This window comes from Capricornis sumatraensis, chromosome 3 (assembly GCF_032405125.1).
Source record: "Capricornis sumatraensis isolate serow.1 chromosome 3, serow.2, whole genome shotgun sequence".
In the NCBI taxonomy this organism is placed as follows: Eukaryota; Metazoa; Chordata; class Mammalia; order Artiodactyla; family Bovidae; genus Capricornis; species Capricornis sumatraensis.
Genome location: NC_091071.1, coordinates 118,488,939 through 118,503,677, shown reverse-complemented (window position 1 = coordinate 118,503,677; position 14,739 = coordinate 118,488,939).

The following is a 14,739-nucleotide window of genomic DNA, read 5'->3' as shown; positions in this document are numbered from 1 at the left end:
CTTAAGTCCATCCCCTGCAGACTTCCTCCCTCTCCTCCTGTATGAATCAAACTAGGGGCGCTCATCTTGTTGTCAGATTCGCCTGACAGATAGATTTGCTACAACAAATGAAAACACTACATAAGCAGCTCCCATCTATTTTTTATGGCTGATATTCATCCCCAGCAAACAGCAAATGTTATCCCAGGATGAAAGCAACTATAATTCCTGAAGTTTTCATTTTGTGGTAAATCATAGTGAATATTTCCATTGTGAGACTTTTTTTAATGTAAAGCAATAGTTAAAATACATATACCTGTATTTAAAAAATTCCTTAGGAAAGCATCACAACCAAGTTTGGATCCAGAAACAATTGCATCATAGAAGGTTTAAAAATACCACCAGAAACATTTAACTTAGTCTTATTTTCTAAATAAATATATAAGCATAGATACATATACAGACAGATGCAATCAAGAGTTCAAAATGCTTAGTTACAGATGCCTCAGCTCCTATCTATTCCAAACTTTCATTTTTTACCCATCTCCAAGGTCATCACTACAACTGGCAACATTCCTGAACCTAAGATATTATAGCAGCACAAACTCACCAGCCATCTAAACTCTCCATACCTTCCTGGGGAAACTTGACCGGAAGAGCCAGGGTGAATGGAAAATAGCTTCTTGGAGACTAATAATGATAGTAAAAGCTAATAATTATTAAGTAATTTATATGCATTATCTTTTTTAATCTTTATGACTGCATTTGAAACAAGTACTCTGATTAGTACCACTTTACAGTACTTTGGCCACCTCATGCGATGAGTTGACTCATTGGAAAAGACTCTGATGCTGGGAGGGATAGGGGGCAGGAGGAGAAGGGGACGACAGAGGATGAGATGGCTGGATGGCATCACGGACTCGATGGACGTGAATCTGAGTGAACTCCGGGAGTTGGTGATGGACAGGGAGGCTTGGCGTGCTGCGATTCATGAGGTCGCAAAGAGTCGGACACGACTGAGTGACTGAACTCAACTGAACTGAAGTGATGGAAGAATCAAGGCTTAGAAAGACTCCCCCAAATCACACGGCTAGTAACTGACACTCCAGTACTCTTGTCTGGAGAATCCCATGGATGGAGGAGCCTGGTGGGCTGCAGTCCACAGGGTCGCTAAGAGGCGGACATGACTGAGTGACTTCACTTTCACATTTCACTTTCATGCATTGGAGAAGGAAATGGCAACCCACTCCAGTGTTCTTGCCTGGAGAATCCCAGGGATGGGGGAGCCTGGTGGGCTGCCATCTATGGGGTCGCACAGAGTCGGACACGACTGAAGTGACTTAGCAGCAGCAGCAGCAGTAAGTGACAGAGGACTTGAAAACAGTGGGCTTTTCTTTCAATTTGAAGAGCAATACAAAGAAAGACAATGAAATGCCATGTGTAATTTTCCTTCTTCATTTTTGAACTTGAATTAAGAGATAGGAATATTATAAATCAACTATGCTTCAATTAAATTTTTTTAATTAAAATAAAAGAGACAAGAATAGCTAGCAAGCATGTAAGCAGATTTTGCCCCTAATGGTGCCATTTTTTCAGTTTTTGGGGATGCCCACCAAAGTTCTATCTGATCATAATGTGCCTGAAAACTTGGCTATGACATCCTTACTGATGAGGGAGAGTCTTGACTCGGTCTTTTCACCTGAGTTTGTTGTGATTAAAAATTTGCCACATGTCCAACTTTTTTTAACTTCTCCCGACTCCACAGATTCTTTAAAAGGAAATAATGAGAAGATTGAAATTTCAATTTCATAAGCACCAAGTGTTCTGGTAATCAGTACAGGGATATCTGTATGGACTATCTCATTTCATCTTTGCAATATCCACATATGCAAAAGTTTTAAAACCAGAGGTTAAACAAAGTGTCTAAGGTCACAGAGGAATTTAGAGAAGGAACCAAAATCTCAACAGAGTTTGGACTGCCTGTACAATACAAGAGGCCTTCAACTCCTACTCCTCAGATGAGAGTAATGCCAAAAACTTAGGCAAAAGACTCAGCATTGTGCTTTTCAGAACTTCCTCACCATTTGTTTCCTGCTTTCTTTTTTAACTTGAAACCATCTTGCACAAATGCATCCTCTGATTTTTTTCTGAGGTGCTGAATAAACAGTTTTGGTGATGTGTGGCCATGATTGCAAACTTGTCAGAATCCAATTATTAAACTGATACTTAGGTATTTATTGCTGTCATAAGAACTCTGCACAATGGCTTTGAAAAATTGCCCTGACTCATGGTTCATATCTGAGGCTTTATCAAATGCACATTTTTTAATATAATGTGGGTGCCAAGAGGTTACAGGCACATTGCGTTCATATTCAATAACACTCTGTAGTCCTGGAAATAAAACACTGGATTACTTTTAGGGAGAATTTCTTCCTGCTTATATTTCTCATTCTAAAACTATAAGTCATCTATGAGAGGAACGTGGCAGTTTCTAAATAGGAAAGACAGTTTAAGAACTTTGAGAAAATAGAAAAATGGTCAGTCAGACATGGAGATAAGGATTCATACTGTACTACACATCACACAAATGCAAGGCATCATTTGTGTTCAGCAATTATTAATGGCATATTTGATTCCAATGAAGCTTTCCCTGAACTCACATCTAATTACTAGAACATTTACTGAGAACATTTTGGATGATACGTAGTACGCAAGATCATTTTTCTTTTCATTTTTCAACATAAAATTTGTGGCACTCAAAACCCTCCTGCTTTAGAAAATGTTTGTGCATGTGAGTGCTCAGTTGCTCAGTCATGTCCAACTCTGCAACCCTTTGGACTGCAGCTTGCCAGACTCCTCTGACCATGGAATTCTCTAGGCAACAATACTAGAATGGGTTGCCATGCCCTCCTTCAGGGGCTCTTCCCAACCCAGGGCCTGAACCCATGTCTTTTATGTATTGGCAGGTGGGTTCTTTACCACTAGCACCACCTGGGAAGCCCCCTAGGAAATGTATACAGGAAGCCAAAATGGTCATCATAAAAATTCAGATAAATTATGTATCTCCAAGTAATAAATTTACCTGTAGCTTCCTGAGTTGGGCTTCTCTTGTAGCTCAGCTGATGAAGAATCTACCCACAATGCAGGGGACCTGGAATGGGAAGATCCCCTGAAGAAGGAAATGGCAACCCACTCCAGTATTCTTGGTGGAGAATCCCCATGGACAGAGGAGCCTGGCAGGTTACAGTATGTGGGGTCACAAAGAGTCAGACATGACTGAGGTACTAAACACAACCCAGCACCTGAGTTACTCTCCCGGGTAAGCCTCAAATGCAATTTCTAAAAATGATCTTCTGCATGTCCATTATTTCCTTCTTCTCAAGCATGACACCAGTTATTCTCAATTGCTAAGATGGTCATCAAGGGATGGGGTGAGATAAATGAACACCCCTTCTCTATCATTGATCAAGGTCTCTTCCCAGAGATTCTACTCATATCCCCCAGGAATCTATTACTGGCAGAAAATATGCCCTGGTCCACTCAGAATTTCAGAAATGGAGACAATGTCATTTCAATGATTGCAAATTCTAGCACCCTAAGCTCAATGCCAGAGCTGGCTCTCTATTATCCATTTTCTTCTGGCAGCTCTAAAAGAGCTATAAAGTAGGAGCTCATTATTTCAACATCCCCACAAAAGCCTGATATCTGATGTATTCCTCAAGGAAGGAATTGAAAGAGGGAACATCAAGTAGAGCTTTTTTGGCTATAATTAAACATCTATGATGAAACAAAGGTGATAGTCAATGGTTTATCAATAGTATAGATGAAAGAAGATGGGAAAAAGAAAGGTACCAGGACAAACTGCACATCTATAATATACATAAGGCTGAGCTACAAGCATACTGGAAGTCAGGGTACCAAACTCAGCACTTCTGGCATTTGGACTCAATAACTCTTTGCTTTGGGGTCGGCAATGGGCATTGTAGAATGTTTCACAGCTTCCCTGACCTCCAATAGATGCCAGTAGCATCACCCCACACCATCCCCAGCATTAAACAAACAAAAATGTTTTCAGACATTGCCAAATATCCCCTGGAGAAGAACTGGCCCTCGGTGAAATTCACAGCTATAAGGTATACAAATTAGTTTCAACCCTGCCTACAAGAAAGGCAATACAATGATTCTTTTACCAGAGAAGAAATAACTGAAACAGTGAACACATACTTAAAGTTTATTTTGGGCCAGGCATCCTTGAAAGTAGTTTATATATAAACTCACCTATCTCTCATATAATCCCCATGGGTTTATATAAAATATAATAGGTATTTTCATCCCCATTTTACATATGAAGAAGCTGAGGCACAGAGCAGGTAAGGAACCTGCCTGGGGTCATATTTCTAGCACAGTCATCCCTCAGTATCCATAAGTTTCCAGAGCTCCTCATGGATACCAAGGTCCCTGGATGCTCAGTCCTTTATATAAAATGACACAGTATTTGAACATAACCCTATGCACACCCTCCTGTTTAAAGTCATCTATAGATTATTTGTAGTACCTCATCCAGTGTAAATGCTATATAAATAGTAGTCAATACAAAGTAAAAGCTATATAAACAGTTGCCAGCATGGAGCGGCAAATTTAAGTTTTGCTTTTGAAATTTTCTGGATTTTTTAAAATTATTAATTTTGATCTGAGGTTGCTTGAATCTGTGGATCCAGAACCCATGGATCCAGAGGGCTGACTGTAAGAAATAGGCAATATACACATGCAAGCAGCGTGTGACCCTTTGCAGGGTAACTGGCTACCCTTGGCTTGCCCAAGTTGATCTCACTGCAAAAGCAGATACAGAACTCCACCCCAAGGCCATTGTCCTTCCACTGTATAAATCTGTCTCCTAAAACAGAAGAGGTGGTACACTTGATGATGAAACAACTACATTTCAATAAGAAAGAATAGCACCTTCCACTCTGTCAACTAAATCTGGCATGTGCTCACCATGCCCACATGGAGAATCCATGGAGTTTAAGGACAGAGACAGGTGTCCCAGGAAAGGACAGGCAGTGTCTGCAGAAGAAACATCTGCTAGCCATCTTTCTCATGTTCACAACCTCATCCCTCTTTGGTCACTCATCTAAAAGAACACGTTCCATCATAGATCATTTGTCTATGAGAATGACGAATGTTTGCAACTGTGTCTGCTGCTGCTAAGTCATGTCCGACTCTGTGCAACCCCATAGACAGCAGCCCTCCAGGCTCCTTCGTCCTTGAGATTCTCCAGGCAAGAACACTGGAGTGGTTTGCCATTTCCTTCTCCAATGCATGAAAGTGAAAAGTGAAAGTGAAGTTGCGCAGTCCTGTCCGACCCCTAGCGATCCCATGGACTGCAGCCTACCGGGTTCCTCCATACATGGGAGTTTCCAGGCAAGAGTACTAGAGGCAGTCACCAGTGCCTTCTCCAGCAACTGTGTCTAGGATGGCTCATTTTATGTATCAGGTTTGTCTGGGTTAAGGGCTACTCAAAGGATTCGTGTAACATTATTTCTGAATGTAACTATGATGATGTTTGTAGAAGAGATTAGCATTTGAATCAGGAAGTTGAGTAAGAAATCACCCAAGGAAGGAATAGAAAGATGGAACATTAAGTAGCGCTTGTTGACTATATTTGAAGACCTATGAAGAAAGAAAGGTGATAGTCAATGGTTTATCAATAGTCTAGATGAAGGAAATGGAAAAAAGAAAGGTACCAGGACAAGCTGCACATCTATAATGTACAGCCAGCCACTCACATCGGTGAGTGGGCCTCCTCCAACCCACTGAGGGCCTGAATAGAACAAAAAGGCTTAAGAAGTTCAAGTATGCTTTCTTTGCTTGAGCTGGGACATGTTGTCTCCTGACTCTTGACATTGGAGTTTGAGTTTCTTGGGCCTTTAGACTTAGATCAGGACCTACACCATCAGAATCCTAATTCTTAGGCCATCAGAATTGCCCTGAATTATACCATCAGCTTTCCTGGTTCTCTAGCTTGCACATGGCAGGTGGTGGGACTTCTCAGACTCCAAGATCACATGAGATAGATAGATTGGTAGGTAGATAGATATGGAAATTTATCATAGAAACAATATACAACATATTTTATGTTAAATTATAGTAATATTAATCAATAATATAATACATTATATAAGCAATATTATATATTTGTTTTGTATATGTATTCTATACTTATGCTATTTTATACATAATATATCATACAATAATTAATTGTGGGTTATTAATATCAATATTCTATTAACATATAAACTATGTTGCCTATCATTCTTATAGTAAATTGCCACCTGTATCTCCTCTTCTATTTCTCTGCAGGACCCTGATTAATCCAATGTCCTAACTGATCCAATGTACAATAGAGAAGCAGAAATATTGGCTGAATTGTTCAATTATTAATTATTAACAACAGGCAAGAATGCCTGTTTCCTAAATGTACAGGTTCTTGATGAAGAAAACCCCACATTCAAGTCCTAGCTTCTCTATTCACCAGCTCTGAAAGTCAAGAGTTCCCATGTCATCAAGTGAAATGAGGAGAAAAACACCACTTCGTGGAGGTCATCTTAGACAACAGATGAAAGCCCTGCTGAGGGGCTGGGAAGTCAAGCACTTTGTGGTTTGAACACGGATGTGGAGGATTAGGATTCAGGCCAAGGGAGAGGATGTCAGACTTCCTTCTCACAACTGCCTTTCTGCATCCAGAACAGAATGAAAGATACAGGTGACCCCACTATACTGTTAACTAACAGATTCCAGATCCATTACAGCATCTTCTCTCTTCCCCAAAATGAGACAGCCTATTGATTCTGCTTTGAAAAATCAAGAACTCATTTTAAGGAACATAACTCGCTTTCTTTTGCACACAAAGAAGGAATGTTAAAAATAAAGTACCTATGCAACCCTTTAAAGCATCGATGCAAATGGGTTGAGGCAGAAAAAGTGACTGTTCCAGGATTCCATCTTTACAATAACCCTTCTCTCAGCGGCATCAATATTAGCCGAGTCACACTTTCTAGGAGGGTGACTCTCTAAATCTGCAAAGCCCCTAGGGACAGCTCAACTGCAAGCCATTGACTCCAGGATCACACACTGCTGAACAGCCCTCCTGGGTAGAAATCCTAGTGGATGCAACTCCATACCTCCTGGCTGGCAGAGCCAGCTGTAGTGGGGTAGGGAATAGTCAAGGAGAAAAGATACTTGAGGATGCATGTAAAGGACCCTCTACTTTCACCAGTCATTTAGACATTCTGAGCCACTCCACCAGACTCCTTATATCATCATTTCAGTTCTCATCATGTCCTCCCTACCCTCCAGAAACACATCTCTCTGGCATTCTGACAGAGAGAAAAGCCAAGAAGAGAAGTGGCCAAGACGCTGCAGGTTACATAGCAGCCACTTGCCAGAAGATGCTCAGCTAAAGCCTGCCTTCTTCTGTTCTTCAAGAGTTTCCAAGTTCTACTCTGCTCCCTCCCATACTGGTGCCTTCCCCACCCCTTCTCCAGCCTCATATGCCAAGTGGCTTCTCCTGAGTCACTTCCCCTTTCCTTCCAGAAAATCGCCCCTGTGGAACACAGATACTTTATGTAGTCTGAACTGAGAAGCATATTCTTTTCTAAGAACCGGAATACTATGCTGATATTTCCCCTTGAACACAGGTCTCCTGCATTGCAGGCAGACGCTTTAACCTCTGAGCCACCAGGGAAGCCTAGAAGCCTAAACAGATACCTCTAAACACTAAAGAGAGTAACGCTAATAAATAGCGCATTCAAAGATAAAATATATAGGGTCAATGTTGACAAATTTTGCTATGCTTTTTCCTTTATTTAACTGCTCTCAATCACAGCTAACTTTCATCTTGTTAGATTCCGTTCCGTTCAGTTCAGTTCAGTTGCTCAGTAGTGTCCGACTCTTTGTGACCCCATGAATCACAGCACACCAGGCCTCCCTGTCCATCACCAACTCCCAGAGTTCACTCAGACTCACGTCCATTGAGTCAGTGATGCTATCGAGCCATCTCATCCTCTGTCATCCCCTTCTCCTCCTGCCCTCAATCCCTCCCAGCATCAGAGTCTTTACCAATGAGTCAACTCTTCGCATGAGGTGGCCAAAGTACTGGAGTTTCAGCTTCAGCATCATTCCCTCCAAAGAAATCCCAGGGCTGATCTCCTTCAGAATGGACTGGTTGGATCTCCTTGCAGTTCAAGGGGCTTTCAAGAGTCTTCTTCAACACCACAGTTCAAAAGCATCAATTCTTCGGTGCTCAACCTTCTTCACAGTCCAACTCTCACATCCACATATGACGTAGCCTTGGAAAAAATTATCTCTTGCGATTCCTTAACCATCTCAGACTTAAAACTGTCCTAGGACATCAAAATAGGATTTTATACTTTGTCATCAGAAATCCCTACAGTGATGCCTGCCATACATCTTTCAGAAATGATTACAACAACACAGCTTGTTGTTTAAGCCATTTACTAAAGGTTTTACTGCCCTGTTGTAAACCCTCTAGAATATATAAAGAGGAGACAAAATTCTACCCTTGTGATGAAGTACCTAACAACCCAGGAAGAGCAGAAATGACTTCCAATCAGAAAAACATTTTCTACTTAACTCTTTAAATTGGATAAAACAATATACAGCCGAACATGTATTTTCTGTGGCTGCTGATGGCTGGATGGATGAGACCCTGCACGTAATCTCACTTCCTTCAGTGACTGTTGGGGCTTGAAAGCAACCAGCTTCTCTTAGCCTCCAGGTACCATGTAAGATTCTAACAAACCAGAACCTCTGAAAAACAAATTTAAACAAGGGTTTAATTTGTTTACGTTTGGTTATACAAAGATTTAAAATATCTCCATCACGTCTTCCCCAGAGATATTTGCATTATAACAGGAATCCTTGATTTGGCAAGTTGAAGCAGTACATTTCCCATGTTATAATGCTAAACAGGCGCATCATTGAGAGAACTGTAACTATTACAAAGGGGAATGCATTCTCTCATTCATTAGGTATTTATTAAGGGCCTGCTATGAGCCAGGCATTGTTCTAGGGGAGTGAAAATATAGTGAATATACAGACTAAAATCTCCCTTCTTGAAAAAGGGATCTTACTGCACTGTTGGTAAGAATGTGAGTTGGTGCAGCAACTATGGACAACAGTAGGGTGTTTCCTTAAAAAATAAAAGTTGAACTACTTGACAAGACAGCAAACCCACTCCTGGGCATATATCCAGAGAAAACCCTAATTTGAAAACATACACGCACCAACGTTCACTGCAGCACTACTTAACAATAGCCAGGATATGGAAGCAACCTAAATATCCATCAGTAAATGAATGGATAAAGAAGATGTGGTACATTTATATGATGGAATATTACTCAGCCATAAAAAGAAATAAACAATGCCATTATCCTTTTTTTCTTTCTCTAGGTTCATGTCCAGCAACATGGATGGACCTAGAGATTATCATAATAAGTGAAGCAAGTCAGACAGAGAAAGACATACCATATGATATCGCTTATATGTGGAATCTAAAAAAATGATTACAAATGAACTTATTTACAAAACAAAAGTAAACTCACAGACATAGAAACAAATTTATGGTTACCAAAGGAGGAAGAGGGGGAAGAAATAAATTAGATGTTTGGAATTAACATACACATACTACTGTGTATGTAATAGATAACCAACAAGGACCTATTATATGACACTGGGAACTGTATTCAATATTTTAAAATAACCTATAAAGAAAAAGAATCTTAAAAGCAAGGATAGATAGATAGCTGAATAACTAAAGCACTTCCTTGTATACCTGAAACCAACACAACCTGCAAATCAATTATATATCAATAACATAAAACACCCCTCCTCATGAAACTGGGGAAGCCCCCTGGAAAGTTATGGGGGCTTCTAATCTTGAAAGATAAGATTATATTTTTTATTTCCTCAACATTTTGTCTGGTGTCTAAAACAGTTCTGACTTCATGACTGTTCATTTTCTAGCCAACATCCATTGAGGGCCTGACACTGCAGAACCCGAAATGACTGTTGTGATTCTTACTCTTGGGGAATCATAGTTCCTGCTTCTAGACGGTTTTAGCTGCTTCTGTGGATGTCTAAACAGAGCAGAGGAGCAGCAGAAGATGGTGGCAAGACTAATTAGATGCGAGAGAAGAGGCTGGTTAGAGTGAGAGCTGCTAAACTAAATCTTGGAGCACAAGTAACTGAACTCCAGGTGAAAGGAGACCAATGAGGGGTAAAGGAGGAGATGGAAACTCCAGGCAGAGCACATAGTGGGAGCAAGACAGGGAAATAAAAGGCACCCTGGTGTGTCTGGAATAATCTGAAAGTATTAGTAGTCCTTTATCGCAATCCAAAAATGAGGTCCTGTGGAATATATGCTCAAGGCTTTCTCAGCTTCTTCTTGGGGCAGATGGGTATCAACCCACAGCCCATGCCACTTCCAAGAAAGAAGTTTGCATTCTCTAAAAATCCAAGAAAAATTAAGCCCACATGCTTCTGTGACTAGAATACTTAACCTTGAATCAGGGAAGAAACATTTTGGGTCTTGAGAGACAGAAGCGACGCATATTTCAATCCAACCTACACTTCCAAATCCCGAAAGATGAGGTCAGGCACTTGCTTTTTAGGACAGCACACTTTGTAGGGCCTCCATGCAGGTCAGTTTGATGGCCAGCCCTTAATCTGCCTTCAGTTGCTGCACTGTTTGTCTCCTCAGTCTTGTGCACTGCAGGGAACTGAATATGCCTTTAATATTTATCTGTGCTGTGAAAACTGCTTCTACATGCATCCCTTTGAGGGAAAGAGCCAAGATCAATGCAGGACTGACATATACTAAATGAAGAAACAAACAGAAATATTTATTTCTCTGTCCACAGACCACAGTGCCTCCTGAGGGTGAGTACAAATTGGCAGCAACACTATAGAACGCCAAGTGGGCATCAGCTACCTCTGTGAAGGCCAGGGGTGTACAAATTTGTTTTTCTCTTTATATGAGCGAGATCTATGCAAAAACATAATACAAGGAAAATTATTTATATTTTAAATGCAGTTTCTACATGACTGTTCTTAGAGTCGATGTCTCAAACTTAGTTTTGTTCCGGGTTATAGTAAGTGGGACATTGCGTATCAGGTATTTAGATATTTTATCCTATTAAATTCAGACTCTGTCAATTTCAGCAGCATTGCTGACATTTCACACATTGTGAAACAAGCAAGAATGGGGGACAGGGTGGGTATCTTGCCTGAGAACCTCAGTAGCAGTGGTCCAGTTTACAAGATTCGTCTGGCTCCAAACACAATGCCATTTTTCCATAAACATCCCTCTCCATGACTTTCAAACATATGAATATATAAATCTGTAACACACAAACATGAATACTGCATGTCTTAGGTGAGTTTCCCCAGGAGCAAATTCCTGAAGCAAGGATAAGGAGCAAATTATTCATTAAAGAGAATCTAGTGGAAGAGAGATAGAGAGAAAAGGAGGAGCCAAGTAAAGGTGTGAGCTCAGACACTCTATGGAAGCAGCCTTAGCCCAACTTACAGGGGCAATCAGGAATGTAAGTTATGTTCAGGGCCATCCCACCCATGGGAGGGAGCCAGGCCCCCATGACCTTGTAGCCTTAGGTCACCAGGAAGGGCTGCCAGGGATGATGTAGACTTTCTATAGGAATCATTCCGTTGATATAGTGGACAAGGGGAGAATTGCATAGATTAAAATAGGTCTTAGAGGAGGCATGCAGAGTACAGAGGAGGCTATAATATTTCAAAGCAAATGCTCATCACCAAAACTAGGAATGGGGCTAACCAACACGTGGATCCACAAGCAGCAAAACTACCAGCCCCTCCCCAGCTATCCTAAAAACAGAGGTTTGAATCGGCAACAGTGGGCCTTAGACTTAGTGCCATGAGCTGCTGGTGTGGGAATTGAGGGTCTTTTCTTAAGCTTCAGGTGTCTTCTGAGGACATGTGGAGTATATCCCCTGAACCCCACTTAAGATCCACTTGAATCCTCCAATCTTAAGCCTACTTCTCACTGTGCTTGCCATCTTTGTGATACTTTGACAAAGCTGGAGTCTTTGCTTGGTTCTTTCTATTTCCCCTCTCTGAGAAGCAGAGCCTAATTCCTGTATGCTGCAATGGAGACCTGCATAGTGTAAGGTTACCAAAGTTATTGGAGAAGGAAATGGCAACCCACTCCCGTACTCTTGCCTGGAAAATCCTATGGACAGAGGAGCTTGGTAGGCTACCGTTCACAGGGTTGCAAAGAGTTGGACATGACTGAGCGACTTCAATTTCACTTTCACTTTCACCAGGGTTACAGAGACATTGGTTTGCAACTTGTTTCTGCCACTTACAAAGCCCTGGAGGTTGGGTGAGTGACCTAATTCCTCTGAGTTTCCCCATCCATTAAATGGAGAACAATAAGACTAGCTCAGAACTTCTTGTGAGACAGAAAAATTCCTTGCTATGTAGCCTATGTAGCAAAAAAAAAGAAAAAAGAAAGAAAGAAAGCGAAGTTGCTCAATCGTCTTTGGGCAGTAGCCTACCAGGCTCCTCTGTCCATGGGATTCTCCAGGAGAGAATACTAGAGTAGGTTGCCATTTCCTTCTCCAGGAGAACTTCCTGACCCAGGGATCGAATCTGGGTCTCCCACATTGTAGGCAGATGCTTTAACCTCTGAGCCACCATGGAAGCTATGTAGCAAAGTGTTATATAAACCCATCTCTAGAAACCACTTTAAAATAAATCCTTTTAATCTCTCCCTCCCTCTCTTTTCCTCCATCTCTTTCTTCCCTTCTCCTTCCATCTGTCTAGCAATAAACTGAGAGGAGAAAGAGAGAATCAGAGAGAACACCTTTAAATGAAATCTACACAGGCCCATCACACACCAACACAAAACAGTAGCGCTGTTCCAAAAGATCCTTGATATTCATTCAACCATTAAGAACAAAGAACCTCGGAAGTTACCCACACTGGAGCTCCTTATTTAATGAGATCATTGGCCCTGTTGTTGAACCCAAGTTTAAGTTCATGAGCCCAGTGCACACTGAAACAAACACAAACACCAGAGTTTGGAGCAGAGGTTTATGATAGGGCTAAGAAAGGCGCATTCTCTCTCCAAACTCTCTGAATGGCTTTCTGAGAAGAGTTTATAAAGGCAACATTTCTGGTGAGAGCAGCAGGGTGCATGACTTTCTTCTGATTGGTTGGTGGTGAGGTAACAGGAATCTTCTGCTCAGCCTGAAGTTATCCTCCTCTGCCTGGGTGAGGGCCTTAGCTCCTAGAGAGCAACTCAAAGACATGTATCAGATTGCTATCCGTTGAGGAGAAACTAGGACTCCGTTTTATCACAAAATTATTGTTTCTTGGAATTTCCCTGGTGGTCTACTGGTTACGAATCTGCCTTCCAGTGCAGAGGATGCAGGTTCGATACCTGGTCCAGGAAGTAAGATCTCACGTGCCATGGGGCAGCTAAACCCACACACTACAACGAAGAGCCTGCACACCACAAAAACAGACCCAGTACAGCAAAAGTTAAAAATTAATTGATTAATTTAATATGAAGTTGCATCCTTCTTAAAAAAAAACAAAAACGTTTCTTGACTGTGCCTTCTTTGTTTTGCATCCCCTCCCTTTCCTGATTAGTAACTTCTTGGGCCTGCTCTTTGGAACTTGAGGGGGCTGAAGTCTTTTCGTACAGACAGGAAACAGGGAATGTGGAGACAGTTTTATACCTGGCTGGGTCCCCCAAGGTCTTGTTGGTTTCAGACCCTCTGTTCTGCAGTCCCATCACACACTGTGCTGACACTCTCCTAGAATTTATCCCACCAGATTTTGACTTTCTACTTTTGTATTTAACTTCCTACTGAAACATAATGGCAGAGAAACAAATTTACTCCTTTCTAATCTCAATCTCCCAGGACTTTTGACACATAAAAGGCATCAAAACAGTGTAGGTAAATGAATAAATGAACCAACTAACGAAAGCCGTTTCAGAGACTGTAGCATGGTAGGTTCAGATGTCTAATCCAATATGGTGGATATACACTGCCAAGTGAGTCAAGTAATCAGATTTTTACAATACTCTGCCTTTGGAAGCTATGGCAGTATATATTCACTAACTTGATTAGAACCATATGCATCTTGTTTTGACATATCAAAAATAAGTTTAAGTGAAATTTTATACCATGCAAATGAGCATCTGGAACAATATAACACATAGAAGAAGTCAATTTTCTCCTCCTGAAAAATGTTTATGGGTGAGCCATGTGGGGCTGTGTTGAAAGAAGATTTAAGTTATAATAATGTATCTGATAATTAAACTTCATGGGTCAACGATTGCAAACTTCATTGTCCCTAAGGCTCACTCAGGTAATTTAAATCAATAAAGTAGGCCATGTGTGAACTTTAGCAAGCTAAAGACTGAGGGGTATGCTCTGTCTAGCTGGGGTAGTTGTGATCCAGCTCAGAATATTATCGGACCACCTTTTCAAAAGGAACCAGAAATGTAGAATGGGAAATCTCCCATTTTTACTTACTTATTTGTTTTCATTTTTAATTAGAGTATAATTGCTTTACAGTGTTATTTTCTGCTGTAAAACATTGTGAATTAGCTATATATGGTTTGTCCAGTGGTCATGTATGAATGTGAGAGTTGGACTGTGAAGAAGGCTGAGTGCTGAAGAATTGATG